This window comes from Microcebus murinus, chromosome 6, assembly GCF_040939455.1.
Source record: "Microcebus murinus isolate Inina chromosome 6, M.murinus_Inina_mat1.0, whole genome shotgun sequence".
Taxonomy (NCBI): domain Eukaryota; kingdom Metazoa; phylum Chordata; class Mammalia; order Primates; family Cheirogaleidae; genus Microcebus; species Microcebus murinus.
The window spans coordinates 5,794,339-5,809,658 of NC_134109.1; the positions used below are offsets into that span (position 1 = coordinate 5,794,339).

The 15,320-nt window shown below is 49.0% G+C and overlaps 1 protein-coding gene across 7 annotated transcripts in view; it reads right to left on the reverse strand.

Annotated features, from left to right (window-relative positions):
- WDR25 (WD repeat domain 25) overlaps positions 1-15,320 on the reverse strand; it is a 138,136-nt gene that overhangs the window by 64,461 nt on the left and 58,355 nt on the right. The window lies entirely within an intron of this gene.

Genomic DNA, 15,320 nt, shown 5'->3' on the forward strand with positions numbered 1-15,320 from the left:
GTTCAATGCTCTTTCATACCAGCCTCATCTGATGGGGACTGTGAAGGTTTTAGGGATCTTTCCAGGTTGTGTCATATTCTTCCTTGAGACCCAGGCCTCTCCCCTCTTTGGGTGTTAGTTTGAACACAGTTAGTAAGAAGCGTTTTGGATTGCCCCTGCACTACTCTCTTATCCTAGGAAGTATTCCTTCCTTCAGTAATTGAGGGGGAAGAGGAGGGCATGACCTGGTGAGAAAGAATAGTAATAACATTACACCTGTATTTTTGTGCATCACCTTCCCACAGCACTTTCCACATTACAAATATCACGTGCCCCTCTCACAAACTCGCAAGTTTGCCTACGAAGTTATGTTATCTCCATTTTACAGATTTGGAAGTGGAGGCTTAGAAAGACTGGGTGACTCACTCACTGGGTTTATTCAACAGATACTCATGTGGGGCCTGCTATGTGCCAAGAATTTTGCTCACTGCTGGAAGTGCTAGAGAACAAAATAGTTCACGTGAGTCTAGTGGAAGAGAAAGATACACAGCAACACCCGTCACAACTCAGATCAGTGCTGTGAAAGGACAACTGGGCTCGAGGCGATACTAACAGCAGGTGAAATTGATTCACCTTAATTTCCACTGGGGAGGTAGGTGGGCTTCTCCTGAGGAAGGGGTGCTGTGGGGAGGGCCTGGGTAAGGCCTGTGGCAGGGACAGCCACAGAGGCTGGAGGCTGGCGCCTGGTGTGGCCAGAGCCCTGTGTGAAGGGGGAGGGCAACAAGAACGGGCAAAGTGCAAAACCTGTGGGGCCTGGCAGACACCGCGCAGGTTTGTAATTTTTTCCCTCTATGTAAAATGGGAGGCTGTTAAAGGGTTTTAAACAGCAGAGCAATGCGATAATCAGATTTCCATTTTTAGAGGGCACAGAGGCTGCTGTAGAAGAGGCCAGAATAACTTAGGGAGACCAGTGAAGAGAGCGTCCAGAGGAGACTGCAGGCCTGAGCCACAGAACTGTGGACACACTGGACATCTGTATTGAAGAAGAAACACTGGGACTTGGGGGATCAGAGGGGGGCAGGAGAACAGTGAGAGGTAGGGTGCTGTGGCACGTGGGGGTCAGCAGCAAGCCTGTTTCTGATCACACTGTAGCAGAGGCAGGGAGACCAGGAACCTGACACTCCTCATCCCTGTGGCCATATCAGGGCACCACCTCTATAAGTGATGGCAGATGTATACCCAAGCCAGGACAAGGAGCCAGATTTTTTTTTTTTTTTTTTTTTGAGACAGAGTCTCACTCTGTTTCCCAGGCTAGAGTGCCGTGGCATCAGCCTAGCTCACAGCAACCTCAAACTCCTGGGCTCAAGCGATCCTCCTGCCTCAGTCTCCCGAGTAGCTGGGACTATACTTGTCCAGCTAATTTCTTTCTATTTTTTAGTAGAGACAGGATCTCGCTCTTGCTCAGGCTGGCCTCGAACTCCTGAGCTGAAATTATCCGCCCGCCTCGGACTCCAAGAGTGCTAAGATTACAGGCGTGAGCCACCGCGCCCAGCCAGGAGCCAGTTTTAAATCCCTCTGCCTGCTTCATCCACATGCAAGGACTAGAGGCTGCTCTCGGCAGCTACTAAGGGCTCCTTGGAGCACAATCTAGTTTGGCTCTAATGACCTCCAACTTAACCCTTTGCACTTGGATGTCGAGTGTGACTCAACACGGTTAGCAAAAATTATAGAGATTAAAATTACTCTTTGAATGTATCAATAATTTGAAATGTAAAAAAATCCAAATAAATAAGTTTGTATGAAAAAAAACTCCTGATTTTTATTCTACTGCCACACTTTGTAAAATCTGGGCTATTTAAAAAATTAAATCCCGAGTAGAATAAAGGAATCAAGAAAAATGCAAGCAAGTGCAAAGGGTAACTTAATTCCTTCTAAAGGCCCAGTCTGAGTATCATACACTGTTGTGGCCCAGGGCACAGGCCTCCTAATCTCAGCTTTTCCAGAGACCCAGCTGAGACAGCCTCTGCCCTCCACGCCCCCCAACAGCCAGCCAGAGCAGGGCCCCAGAACAGAGGGGACCACTCTGAGAAAGTGAGGTTGCTCAGGTCCTGCCGCCACGACAACCACCACAGCCAGTGCCAGACTGTCTCTGCTCCCCAGGGAGGCCTCCCAGGGACACCTGTAGGCAGGCTCCAACAAGCCCACGCTATCACCAAAGCCATGGTTCTCACTCGCCCTCCCTGATTGGGCTGGCATGGAAGTGATCATTGTCATCAAGATTTCTCAATATGCACAAAAATGAGTATCTGCCCCTCATCCCCAGAAGCCAGTAACAAGGTGCTCTCCAAGCATTCTAAACATAAGGCCTCACCAAGCCACAGGCTTTTGCGAGCACGTCCGGGGCTCAGTGGGAGTTGTAAATGGACACAGTGGGAAAACCCTGGCTGCCCCAGCAGGCCCCAACCATCTGCCCAGCCACATCTCTCGCCACTGTGTTCCCCGCGTGCCACCTCCAGCCATGTTTCCCAAACGCTGTCCTTTGCCACCCCCAGCCTTCCACATGCCCTTCTCTCTACTTGAAGCACATTCCTCCCTGTCCACCTGGTTGGCTCCTACTCTTCCCTCCAGTCTCACACGAGATGTTCCTTCCTCCAGGAAGCCCTCCCGACTCCCCCAGGTGGAGTTAAGGCCTGGTGGATGTTCCCATAGCACTCATGCTTCCCCTCTGGGAGGTCAGGGTGCACCCTGTGGTACAGATCCAGTTGCCACCTGACCTCCCCACTCCTGGAAGATGAGTAAAGAATGGCCAGTATCATCAGTAGAGGGCGGCCATGCCACCTGGTGGCCTGCTTTGTTTTTCCATCTGCAGTCACTACTCCTTTCCCCTGTTATTTCACTTGTAATGATTTTCTGCTTGGGAAAAAAATACATGCATTTTTATAATAATCCCATCACCACCACAAGACTATGGTTCACCTAGACTCCCACATGTGCCACATTGCCAGGTGTTGCACAGGTGACGGAATCCTCACGGCCCCTCCCCCCACTCCTCTGAGGTGGGTGTAACTAGGCCATTTTACACATGAGGAGACTGAGGCTCCAAGTATTAATATAAAAGAAGTTGCCTGAGGTTACACCACGAGCAAGTAACAGGCCCAGCACGCACAGAGTCTGTTCGCTTCTCTCTGGGGTGCGTCTTACCTGAAGGCCACGTGTTACCACCCTGAGCAATGGCTAAGGTACTGAAAATGAACAGAAGGTGACACCGGCTGTAATCTTTGCACTCAAACACAGGTAACTCGAACTGCCACGCACCTGCTGGCAGTTTCCGAACAGTATTTTTCTAAACATACCTTGTTTTTCCTGAGATCCTACTGAATATACAATTTGGCATCCTGCTTTCTCCACTTAACATTTTCCAATGTTCTTAAAGACTGCATTTTTAAAAAGTACAGTTACTCATCAATTCCAGACGAGAAGAGCACAGATATGGCAGGGGCCTTGAACCTAACCATTTTCCCCCGGTGCCGATAGCTATATGCACACAGCAAGAGGATTTAACAGCCTGATTCAGCACGGTGGGAAGGAGTAAATTGCTTGAGTCTGGAAAATACATTACCTCAATCTCACAAATGGTTTTTGAAAATCATTAGGCCACAGAAATGTCATTCTGCAGGCCTGGCCCTCACTGCCTCCCCCACCCTGCTCAATATCGTCCATGTCACGGTGGCGGGTGCTGCCCAACTCAGAGCACTGGGGTCTGGGGTGGTAGGAGGCTGAGCCCCTCAACCCAAATACCCCAAAACACCTCCTGAAAGATAAGCAGAATGTCCTCTTAGGCTCCCCTGATCTGTTCGATTTAGAGACAGCAAAAGAGCTGCAGACGCTTGACAAAGAGCAGCTCCTGGCGGGGCGCAGTGGCTCAAGCCTGTAATCCTAGCACTCTGGGAGGCCACGGCGGGTGGATCGTATGAGCTCAGGAGTTCCAGACCAGCCTGAGCAAGAGCGAGACCATCTCACTAAAAATAGAAAGAAATTAATTGGCCAACTAAAAATATATAGAAAAAATTAGCCAGGCATGGTGGCGCGTGCCTGTAGTCCCAGCTACTCGGGAGGCTGAGGCAGGAGGATCGCTTGAGCCCAGGAATTTGAGGTTGCTGTGAGCTAGGCTGATACCATGGCACTCTAGCCCAGGCAACAGAGTGAGATTCTGTCTCAAAAAAAAAAAAAAAAAAAAAGCAGCTCCCTTCCCCACCTGGAGGTGCACACCCACGCCGCCCCGCAGGAGGCCTCCTCTGTGCCCAGCACTGCTGCTGACTCACCAGAAATTACCCTTGTGGGCTCCAGGTTGATGTCCAAAAATAAAATCAGAGTAGATTTATAGGACTCCAGTCCATTTCCAAGAAACAATCCCTGAGTCTAATCACTTCTAAAAGGGCCAGGAAAGGACAAATGGGATAGTTTCCAGTAGTTTCCATTTCACTCACACTTGGCACCGAAGTTCGTTCGTGCCCAGGCCTGGGGTTCTTTCGGGTTAAATATGCATCGTTCCCTAACACACTGTACTTTGAACACATTAGGCGGTGTTATAAATGAAGCCCAAAAAGTTTTTGATGGCACTGAATTGGTCTGTGTAATTACATTACTTCAGTAAGCACAAAATCATTTTACCTGTTAAAGTTTAACAAGTGATTCTAAGGGATTAAGAGGAATCATGTAATGGGATAATAATGGTAAGTCTACAGCACTTAAGTCGGTGTTCGCTGTGGTCACAGGCTGTGATTTACAGAAGCCGCTTGGCTGTGGGAGTCGCAGTCAGGAATCCCTTCATCTGTGCCAGTGCTGACAGCAGCAGGGACTCACGCGTCAGGGCGCACGGTCCCCACAGGGCCAGGTGTGACCGGCAATACCTGTGCTGATTACAGAAGCCCATGCTTCCGTTGGCTGATCTGGCCGCCTCTCCTGCACTCATGCACACGGGCTTCTGGCGGGTGGCTTTCCGTATCTTTAATTGGAAAAAGCACAACTGCGGATTAATTTTTAAGCTGCTGTTTTTGAAGTGAATTATCGCTGGCATTGTATTGCTTGCCATGGACTGTGATTTACACATTCTGACTGGTGCTGATCATCCACATCGGCAGTGTGCTTGTCGTGGCTCTGTGTCATCTGGGAACACCCCCTCGGGGCCCCAGGAGCAGGTGCTTACAGAGCCAGAAGGCTTCTCCTCTGTGCTAGGGAGCAGGGCTAAAATAGCCAAGGGGTCACACCACCCAGGGCAAATGCCAAACCTAACAGTCGATCCGGAGGCTTGGCATCATCACGGACTTACCTTCTCCTCATTTACCAGGATGGCCAACCAACCCCCAAGCCTTTACCCTACCACTGGTATCGCTTGGGCCTGGCCCTTGTTTCCTCAGAGACAGTGCGGAGTTGGGGTTGCAGGATCCTGAAACCCCACCTGCTCCAACCAACTGGATCTGACAGGGTGGCCCATGCCCGAGTCAGGGTGGAACGAAGGTTTTATTCTATCCGGGTTCCTATTCCCCCTGATGCTCCCACCTAGGTTCCGTGCCCGCCTCCGCCTACAGGGAAGTCTGAAGCTCAACAAAGTAACCCGGGGGTGTCAGAACAAAGGTACCTGGAAGCTTCCTATTCATCCAGACATGAGAAACTTAGAACTCATCGGCTCCCTCTTTTGTCTCTGGCAACTAGGAAGCTTCCAGTTTCTTTCTCGGCCCTCAGGTCAGATGCTGCAATAAGTCTTTCCTTCTCTGCTCCCATCCCTTGTGCTTCTAAGTTTTCTTTTCATCTTCATAACCGTACGTTTTAAAACCCTCTTGTTGTGTATGAGTTTTTATGATAAACTAGTTTAAAATCTCTTTTGGAAGTTGTCGGAGAATAAATTATAGATAAAGACCAACAAAGCTAAGGCTCTGAGGCAAAATGTTATTAACCACCTTGAAGGAGTTCAGTATCATTTTTCTTCCAGTAAACATGTAAATCTGGTGTCCAAAACAATATAAGTTGCTTTATTCCATGGCTTATTTGCATGATTTTTAATGACAAACAATAATAAAGTGTAACTGAATCCTCTGATTCTAAATTCATCCAGACTTTGTGGCAGAGAAATGCATTAATAATAAATTCCAAAGTTCCACATGAGTACTCGTGGAGTAAAACTCTGAGGGTGCCAGGAGACAGGAACAGTGTGAGCAAGGGGAGGCCTAGCGGGGACACAAGGTGACAGCAGGAAGGACGTGGAGGCCCAATTCTACAGAGTACTTCAGAGCCAGACATCCCTGTGACTCCTAAACCTGTTCTGCCCCCTTCAATCCATGTGGCCTGGGCAAATGATCATGTCTCTGAGCCTCCATTTCCACAGCTAGAAGATGGGGCTAATACTACCACTTCCCAGAGTCCTGGGGAAGCTTAAAGGAAATTAAAGTAACACAGTAGAAGGGACTAGAGAAGGCACCATTCGTTCTCTTTCCTGACTGTCACCACTGCTGCCAAAATAGTACAGCGCTGGTACATGCAGGGTTCAAGCCCTAAAGATGTAAGAAGGAAGACAAGCTGTCTACCAGCTCCCTCTAGATACAAGCCTGCAGATGAGTCACCAGCACATATGAATGTACCAACTCTCTACCCGCTAACCCCCCACCCAGAGGCTCAACACCAAAGCCCCAGCCCAGGGCCAATGCAGACCATGGCAGGGCAGCTAAGGCACTTCATCTGCCAGGTGTGGCAGGCCCTGGGGCCAGTGCAAGAAGGATGCCACGTGGGCACAGATGTGTCCATGGAAAGGCGTAGCCTTGGCATTGGCCTCAGCCAGGGGGCAGCAGGGCTTGGGGGGAGCGGGAGCTGCAGGCCTGACATGGCCCCGCACACCCAGGGCTTGCCCTTCACACATGCTTTGGAGACATCGTCCCGCAATTCTCTGTGGCAGCTTCTCTGACCCACAACTAAGTGGAATGGGTCTCTCAGCACTCGCATGCCTCCCTGAAGGATGAACCACTGCCTTCAAAGTGCCAAAATTACCATCCGCGTCAGTGAAGACCAGCTTCACTGGTGCTGGGTTTTTATGGGTTCAAATGTTTCTTCTCAGCCTCAAATTCAGCCAGACACAACCGTTTCTCAGGGGCACCCAGGTTGGGTGTGCCCCACTTCTTGTGGGCAGCCCCTCGCAGAATCCTGAGCCCACAGCTGGTGGCCTAAAGACCAAGTGTCGCTGTGGACAGGACAGGAGTCCTCAAGCTGGGCACCTGGTGTCCAGGCCTGGCTCTGCCCTGCCCTGGGCAGCCTTCACTGTGCTGGGTCACCTCTCTGAGCCTCAGCCATGAGGCAAAGAAAGTAACATCTCCAGGTTGCGGGGGGATAAACCATGAACATGCGTGAGCAGCACCTAGCCGGTGCCGCACTAAACGACAGCGATTATTATTACTCATGCTCCAATCATTCACCACACATTCCTCACGCCTTCCAAATGCGCTCATTTCACATCAGCCCGGAGCGCTCCCAATTAATGAAAGAACAAATTAAACTGTCATTACTTTGGTTTAATTCTGTAATTAAAGAACTTCAAGAGGCGACAGGCTCTAAATAATGCATGCTTTTGTCAGAGAAATGTTGAATTCCAGGCAGAGAGAAAAAATACAGGGGGAAAAGCTTCGGGGAAAAGGGGAGAGATGAGATATGAGGCAAGAGCAATGATATTTATCCCCAAAGATCGGAGGGAAAATCGAGTGACAGCTGAAGGACTCAATTTGTTTTTGAATTAAGGCTTCAGCTAGCACGAAAGGCAGGAGGATATAGGGCTCCCGCCTCCCTTCCACTCTGCATCTGCCATAAACAGAACCGGTGTCGGGAGTAATCCAACCGCAGGCAAAGCGCGGCAGTCATTTTGACGTCTGCTTCTGTGTGACTCTCCTTTTTATGTCAGTTCAGGGGAAAGAGATATAAAGAGAGGGAAAGCATGTGGCACGTAAATTTTTTTAAATGTGTGTCTCTTATCCAGCAGATCATGCAGCTGCCACATGTTATAAACCTAACGAGGTTGTTATGTGCAGTGGTAGAGAGAGACAGGCTGGAGCCCGATGGTCGGGATTCAAACCCAGTTCTGCCGCACCCCTGCGCAGACCCGGGCCCTCACCCACGGCCAGGTCAGGGCTCAGCAGGACGGGAGCGGCCAGCACCTGTGTGCGGTGCGCGAGGTCTGAAACGGAGCAGCAAACAGGCCTGAGACTTCAAATTGAATAACTTACTGAGATGTTTTCTTCTCATTAGGCATTAATGTTTTCATAAATCCCATACACAGTGTAATTGCTGTGTACTGATTCTCTGAATTACATAAAGAAATGGCTTTCAGACGTGGCCTCCATTTATGCTTCTATTAGCCGCAGAACCCAAAGGATGAAATGTTATTAAATATAACTTTTTTTCCCTGCAATATCACCAAGTTCCAAGAACAGCTTGGAGGTTTCCCTGAAAAGGCTGGCAAATGTGCTTAGTACACAGAATAGCAGCTGCTTTACAAACTGCATACTTTTATTAAATTACTGCCCCTGTAACATCCTGCCAGCCATGAGATTAAAAGGGAAAAGAAATTAAACTGATGGGAAAGGCTCCCAAGCAACAGGTCTAAGACACAAATGATAAATCTCCTTTTAAACTTATGTTGTTTCGGGGCAACAGAAGTAGTTTTAGTTTGGCTTTGGGGGAGGGGAAGCCTAGCATATCAAACCTTAATGTCACAGACCCACTATTTCAATGCTGAAATGTTGTTTATCCACACTGCTAGATGTGTGATAATTTTCTTTCTTTTCTTTCCTTCTCTTCTTTCCCTGCCAGCCTAGGAGCTCCGCCACGGTAAAAACCTTATGCCTTGGTACACCACTGCCCTGGTAAACTGCATGGCATACAGCAGGTGCTTACTAAATACTGGCTTAGCGACCACATGAATGTGTGCACCACCAAGCGAGGGCTGGCCACAAAATAGGTGCTCGAGAAGTGTTCGATTCATCAGTCCACCCAGGGATAGTGTGACAAGTCCACTTTCACCACGACAGGTCACATGCTAACACCTCTGCAAGCCAAGCGCACTCCTCTAAGAGGAGAGCTCAAGCGTGGCCCAGCCACAGTCAGCACTGCCCCCCACACTCCTCCCAGCCCCTGCTCTGTGGAAAGGAAGTCCTGAGAGCAACAGTCCTCTCTGCCTCTCTCTAGCTGTGCGTGAAATTGTTGTACCCTCTTATGTCGAGGTTTCTCAGCTTCAAAATGGGGGTGGGGAGAGAGACACTTAACAGAGGGTTGGTGCGAGAACCTCGGCCCAGCACTTGGCATGCAGTAAGCACTCAATACCTGGCCGCTGCTACTGTGGCCGTGTGTCTAAAGGAACCTCCCTCCTTCTTCTCCATCCTGTCACCATAGAGGACACTCGCTGACTAGGCTCTATATGGCAGGCACCAGTCAGGAGCTTCCCCCCCCCCTTCATCATTTCCTCCTGCAACTGCCCTAGGACACAGGAGAGATTATGACTGTCCCCATTTCACAGAAGAGGAAACCAAAACCCAGAGCTTTGGTAACTCCTGTGGCAGACTAGGAAGCAGCAAAGCCCATGCTCTTCTCCATGGTCCCTCGCCCATCCGCAGGGCCAGCCAAGCCCCTGTGGTGTGCCACCCCTGCCTGCCCCTCCATGTACCCTCACTCTGGCACTCCAAGACCCTCACTGCCCAGCACCGCCTGGGCAGTGCTGCCTGGAGAGCTCTAGAGGTGAGATCTGCTCAGAGAGGAGACCCCTCCCTTGAAGACCCAAAGACCCAAACTGCCACCTGCACTGTTTTCCTCCACCCCAGGTCCTGCCTATAAATTCTCAGTGTTCATACAATCATTCCCATAGACATTTGCCTGCCTCCCACTCTACAGGGACCAGCCCCTTGAGAAGAGGGCCCACGACCCACACCTACGGACCTAGCACACAGTAGGAGCTCAGCAAATGTTTGATGACTAATTGGGTAAATGAACAGAGTACCTCCCACGTGCCCACTGTGATGCTGGTACCAGAATGCTCTGGAAACCTGAGCCAGGAAGCAGAGTCTTGTCTCCCTGGCCTGGTTTCAAGACCAAACCAGGCAGGGCTCTGTATGCCTTGGTTGATTAAGGTGATGAGCAGGAAATAAACACAAAGCTGGCTGTTTATTGGCTCCACACAGAACCCCTCACTTGAAATGCCAGGGACTGGGGCTTTGACACAAATTCAGCAGCGGTATCTTTAATCATTTCAGGGTTAATAAAAAATGTCAATTACATTTGTCATCAGGGCTATCCTGGGGGAACAATCCCAGTGCAGACAATCTCTGGCCAAATGACAGCCTGGTCTGTTTGTCACACATCCCTCCAGCTGCCTCGCTGATGAATTAATCGAGTTGGTTACCTCCCCTTGGCCTGTCCCTTCGTAAATAATCAGAAGTAATATGGATCTCCCAAATAATTCTGACCTGATCAGAATTGCTGCTTTGAATCTCCCTAAAAAACAACAACAACAAAAAAGGCAATAAAAACAAATAAAAAGAAACTCTAAATTGACCAGAAGGTAGAGACCACCTGGAAGGGTAAGTGTAGCAGCCCAGGGCAGCCGGGGCTTCTTCCACATGGACAGGGCAGGGGCTGGTCTTCTCGTCCCGATGTCCCTCAGTGCCCAGCCCCCACAGAGCTAACACAATGCATCATGCCGGCCAGCCCCTCCTACCCCCAAACCCTCATGAGGGGTCCCATTCTACAGCCCCATTCTACGAGCGAGCAAACAGCAGCTCAGAGCAGACCAAGTGTCGTGCCGCCACAGGGACTCAAAGCCAGGTGTCTGGCGCCACCCTGCTGCCGTGGCCGAAGGGCTCCCTGAGTGTGGCTGCCTGTCTGCATTTTGAGAGTAGCTATTTTGCAATCAAGGAATCCCTGCACGTTCCAATTGCCAGGTGCAAACGCATCCAGGAGGAAAACACTCCCCTGGTATAGCTGACACTTAGCACATAGAGAGGAATGGAGTCAGGTTGAACCTGAAACAGGAAAACACTGTGTTCTACCCCAGGACCACTCCAAATGCTCTGAAATCTGACATTTGCCTAAATTAAGTTTTCTATCTTTATCAGAGAATGACTTGAAAATGAGTACACTGCTATCAGGGACTCTCACATGACAGTCTCCCACGTTTGTTTCTCAACTATGAACCCTTCCCTGGTATGGACCAAAAGTCAGAGTCCCTGCTTCCCCCGGACTAGAAGCAGGGCTCGGGCAAATCTCTCAGCCTCCCCTGTGGCACATGAGAATGCAGACAGCTCATTCTGTACCTGTCCACCACAACAAGAATGGGAGGGATTTTTGCTACAAAAACCTCAAACATTCAAAAATCATATTTATTTTCATAGTATTCATTTTCATTTTAAAGCCATGGCAATTCAAAGGGTTAAGCTGAGCACAACTCCAAGATCACCGTTAATTTCTCCAGCTCACTGTCACATAAAAAGTGTCCGCCCCCACACAGCAATCAGGGGCTGCCCGACTGCCCTTCCAGAGAGTTCTGTCTCCAGTGAGAAATCCAGATGACACTTTTTCGACAGCCCCATGGTCATTAGGTTTGCAAGTTAACTTTCACGAGACAGGCATAGGCTCTTGTTTTGATGACTTCCCTCCGTTTCGGCAATTTTATCACCTTCATAAACACTAATGGCTCTTGAGTACCTGCCGTGGGTGGGGCGTGCTGTGCCAGGCTGAACTGCACAATGCCACACAAAATGCCATTGAATGAGTCACCCATCTCCATTGGCAATCAGCTCCAGGATGCACAGAGTCCGGGGGCTGAAGTAACAGCAGCTGCTTAACCAAGGCCAGAGCCATCCATGCACTCCGACAAGCACCAGACTCCAAAGGGCAGGGTCCTCCCCTCTCTGAGTGCCCACCACATGTCAGACACACCACCAGTGCCTCACATGTGTTATCTGTGATCCTAACAGTAATCTGGGATGGCATCATGCCACTCATTCACTAGTGGGTAAAGTGAGGGTCAGAGGAGAGAGATCACTTGCCCATGGCAAAGATAGAAAGCCCACAGGAAACTAAAGCCCAGGCCCCTCTCCTCACTATTCCCTACCTCAATTCACAGGAAGGTGCAGCACTGCCAGTTCCAGGCCATTTTCATGGGAAGATGGTCAACAGGTCATACACTGGAAGAAGTGCAGACCTCTAGAGGGTTTCTAGAAGTAACTCCAGTTTTGGAGCCAGTTAGTTCTGAGTTCAAACCCAGCTCTGCCTCTCATCAGCTGTGTGACCCTGGGCATATCACTGCACCTCTCTGAGCCTTACTTTCCTCAGATGTAAAATAGAGAACATGTAATGAACTTCACAGGGTGGTTGAGAAGATTAAACAGGATTAAATGAAATAACATGCAAAACCACTCAATCTATCTCCTCTCTCTAATAGACTCTGCCTACAATCAGCTTTGGATGAAACAGCATAAGAATCAGACCAAACTTCAAATCCCACCACCCAGGTTTGCCTGCTGAATGGCCACGGGCACTGCCCAGCCCAGCCCGGCTCAGCTCCTACACAGGGCAGTGCAAGGGTTAAGGAGTTAGTGTCTGGCACAGAGTGGGCGTTCAATAAAAGCTCATTCAATTCAATTTGACTTAATTAAAAAACCTTACTCATAGCCTCGAGAATGGCAGGAGCACACAGGGCTAACACTGCAAACTGAAATCCATCTGAAGCCCATAAATTTTATATCCTGCCAATGAATCCATTTTCTTATTAAGCGACAATATTATAAACCTCTTCTGAATTCCTGGCAATGTTTAAGAATCATATCTTCATTGGGCTGAAAGCTGTTGTCAAATCACAAAGAACTTGAAGGGGTTTGAAAACAACTCATGAAAAGGAATAACTGAAACCAAGTTTACTGAACAAATCAAATTATTTCACTGCTGTGCCTGTCTTTGCAAAGCTTCTCCAAATTACACTTCATTATGAGACTCGGAAATTAGACACCAGTAACAAAATGAGAAAGCCAGAATACATAAATATTTACATAATCATCAGAATAATATTCTCCTCCTGTGCAAATCTACCTACTACTTTGTTTAGTCTTATTAACTCAAGTTTAGAAATGGGACAATCGTCTGAAACAGGGCCCTGGGGATTGCTTTCCGTGACTCAAACCATTTCTTTCTTTCTTTTGAGAAAACAATGGTATGTCAGGAGAGAAAGGGATGAGAAAGCAAGAAAGGAGGGAGGGCACAGTTCCCCTTGAACTCCTTAGGATCCTTGGTCATCAGCTCAGGACTTGGAACAGCTGGGCAGGCAAATGGGCTCAGCCAGCTTCTCTCTCCTCTTCCTTCCTAGGGGGTGTGTGACACAAGAGGGCTGGGGGTGGATATGCAGGAATGGGGGTGGGGGTGAGGGGTATGGCAGGGAGGCAATGAACAGTAGTGGTGGTGGTGGTGCTATAAGTAGCTATAACAGTGACAATAATAATAATTGCAACTAACCTCTGAGTGTCTGGAGGTCATCCCAAACCTCTACAACCACTCTGCAAATTGAGAGATACTATCCCTACTTCACAGTATGGACATCAAAGTTGCCAGAAGTTAAGCACCCATCTTGCCCAAGGCCACCCAGCTAGCAAGCACCGAAGCCAGAGTATGAGCCCAGTGCTGGGTGGCTTTTCTACCACGATAGCACCTCTTCTTGATGTTGGGAAAATATGATTGAGGAATTAATGAAATGTGGCTCATAAGATCATTATTTTATTGTATAACCCTATATTAAAGATAGAAACAGGAGTTTGCAGGGTTTTGCCCTGAAGGCATGTGTGGACTCAATGGTTCACTTATTCTCCTGTCTGTCTACCTTTAAGTCCACCATAACTAATCAAAGAAACAGAAAGTCACTATACCTCTTTTGTTTTACCTCTGTTAATTGACAACTACCTCTTAGAACTTAGAAGCTAGCTCCTTAAAAAAACTTTGTACCTGTTTGTTCACCTAGATAGATTAGAAGCCCCTTAAGAGGACTTTTGACCCTAACCCACTACCTGTATCCCCTAGCAACTGCATTCCCTGATATGTAAATATGTTACCCTGACAACTAGTAATTGATGTCTGTGATTATAAAAACCTGTATGAATCTAACCATACTGCTGGCATCTATGAAGATATGCCAGACTCCTAGGTACTCCCCACTGTGTTATATCTGATCTTTATATATATATATATATATATAAAACTATAAACTATACCTTAGTCTGTGTATTCTTTTATTTCTCTCTGTTGCCTATCAATTTCCTTATCCTCTGTGGTGACCCCCATCTTAGGGACTTGGCTCCGTTGGGAGAAGTAGCTAATCTCCTTGCAGGCCTGCCTCAACTACTCTCGCCCCACATCTTGGGAGCTGAAACCCACAACCACAATGAGGCTCAACCCTCAACGGGCACCGGACTGGTATCTCGGATACGAGTCTTGCTCAAGCCAAGCTGTGGTGTCTCCTCAGGAACCGGGGGTGCTGAGGCTGGGTGGTGGTGGAGAAGGGACCTGCTCTCTGCAGCTAGGTGGGCTTCCAAAAGTAAGGCCAGCACATGGGCTGGGCCCTGAAAAGAAGTCCCTGCTCTGGGTTTCACCTCCTCCTTTCTCATCATCCTCTTCCACCCTCAGCCACACAAAGCAGCAGGCAGGCACACATGCATTCAACAAGCAAGCACTGAGCCCGCCTCTGGCTCCAGCCCCTCGCCAAGCACCAGAGGGACCTAAATGGCTAAGGCACAGACCCAGTGCTAAAAGGCCTTCAGTGCTCTTCTAGGCAAGACTCTAACTGTTGTGCCACGTTTTCCAAAACAAAAAGGAGGAACAGATGGTTCAGCATATGGTATGGCACGAGGACAGCAACTGAAAGCAGGGCCAACCTAGCAAGCCGAGGCCCTCTGGGAGCCGGCATTTTGCTTCCAGGGTGGGCATGTATCCTCCACAGCTCAAAGAGCTTGAAAAAGAGACTCGGACTTTCTCTTCTGCACACACGATGCCCAGGCAGATGTTGCCACGTAAAAAACCACCTCCGAAGGGCCCAGTGATACGGCAGAGTGAAACCAAGCTGCACAGGGGCCTGACTTTCCCTTGTCCCCAGTGCACAGAAGCTGCTGCACCCCCGAGAGACACTGAACACCTGACTCGGCCACTCAGCCAGGCCACAGTTCAGGGCCACGCTGCCACGCAGTGCCTTTATGCAGAGAAGTTAGGATGACAAAAGTATCTGGCTGAAAAATCCATGGAGACACCATTTAGACGCCATTAAAACACCATTAAAA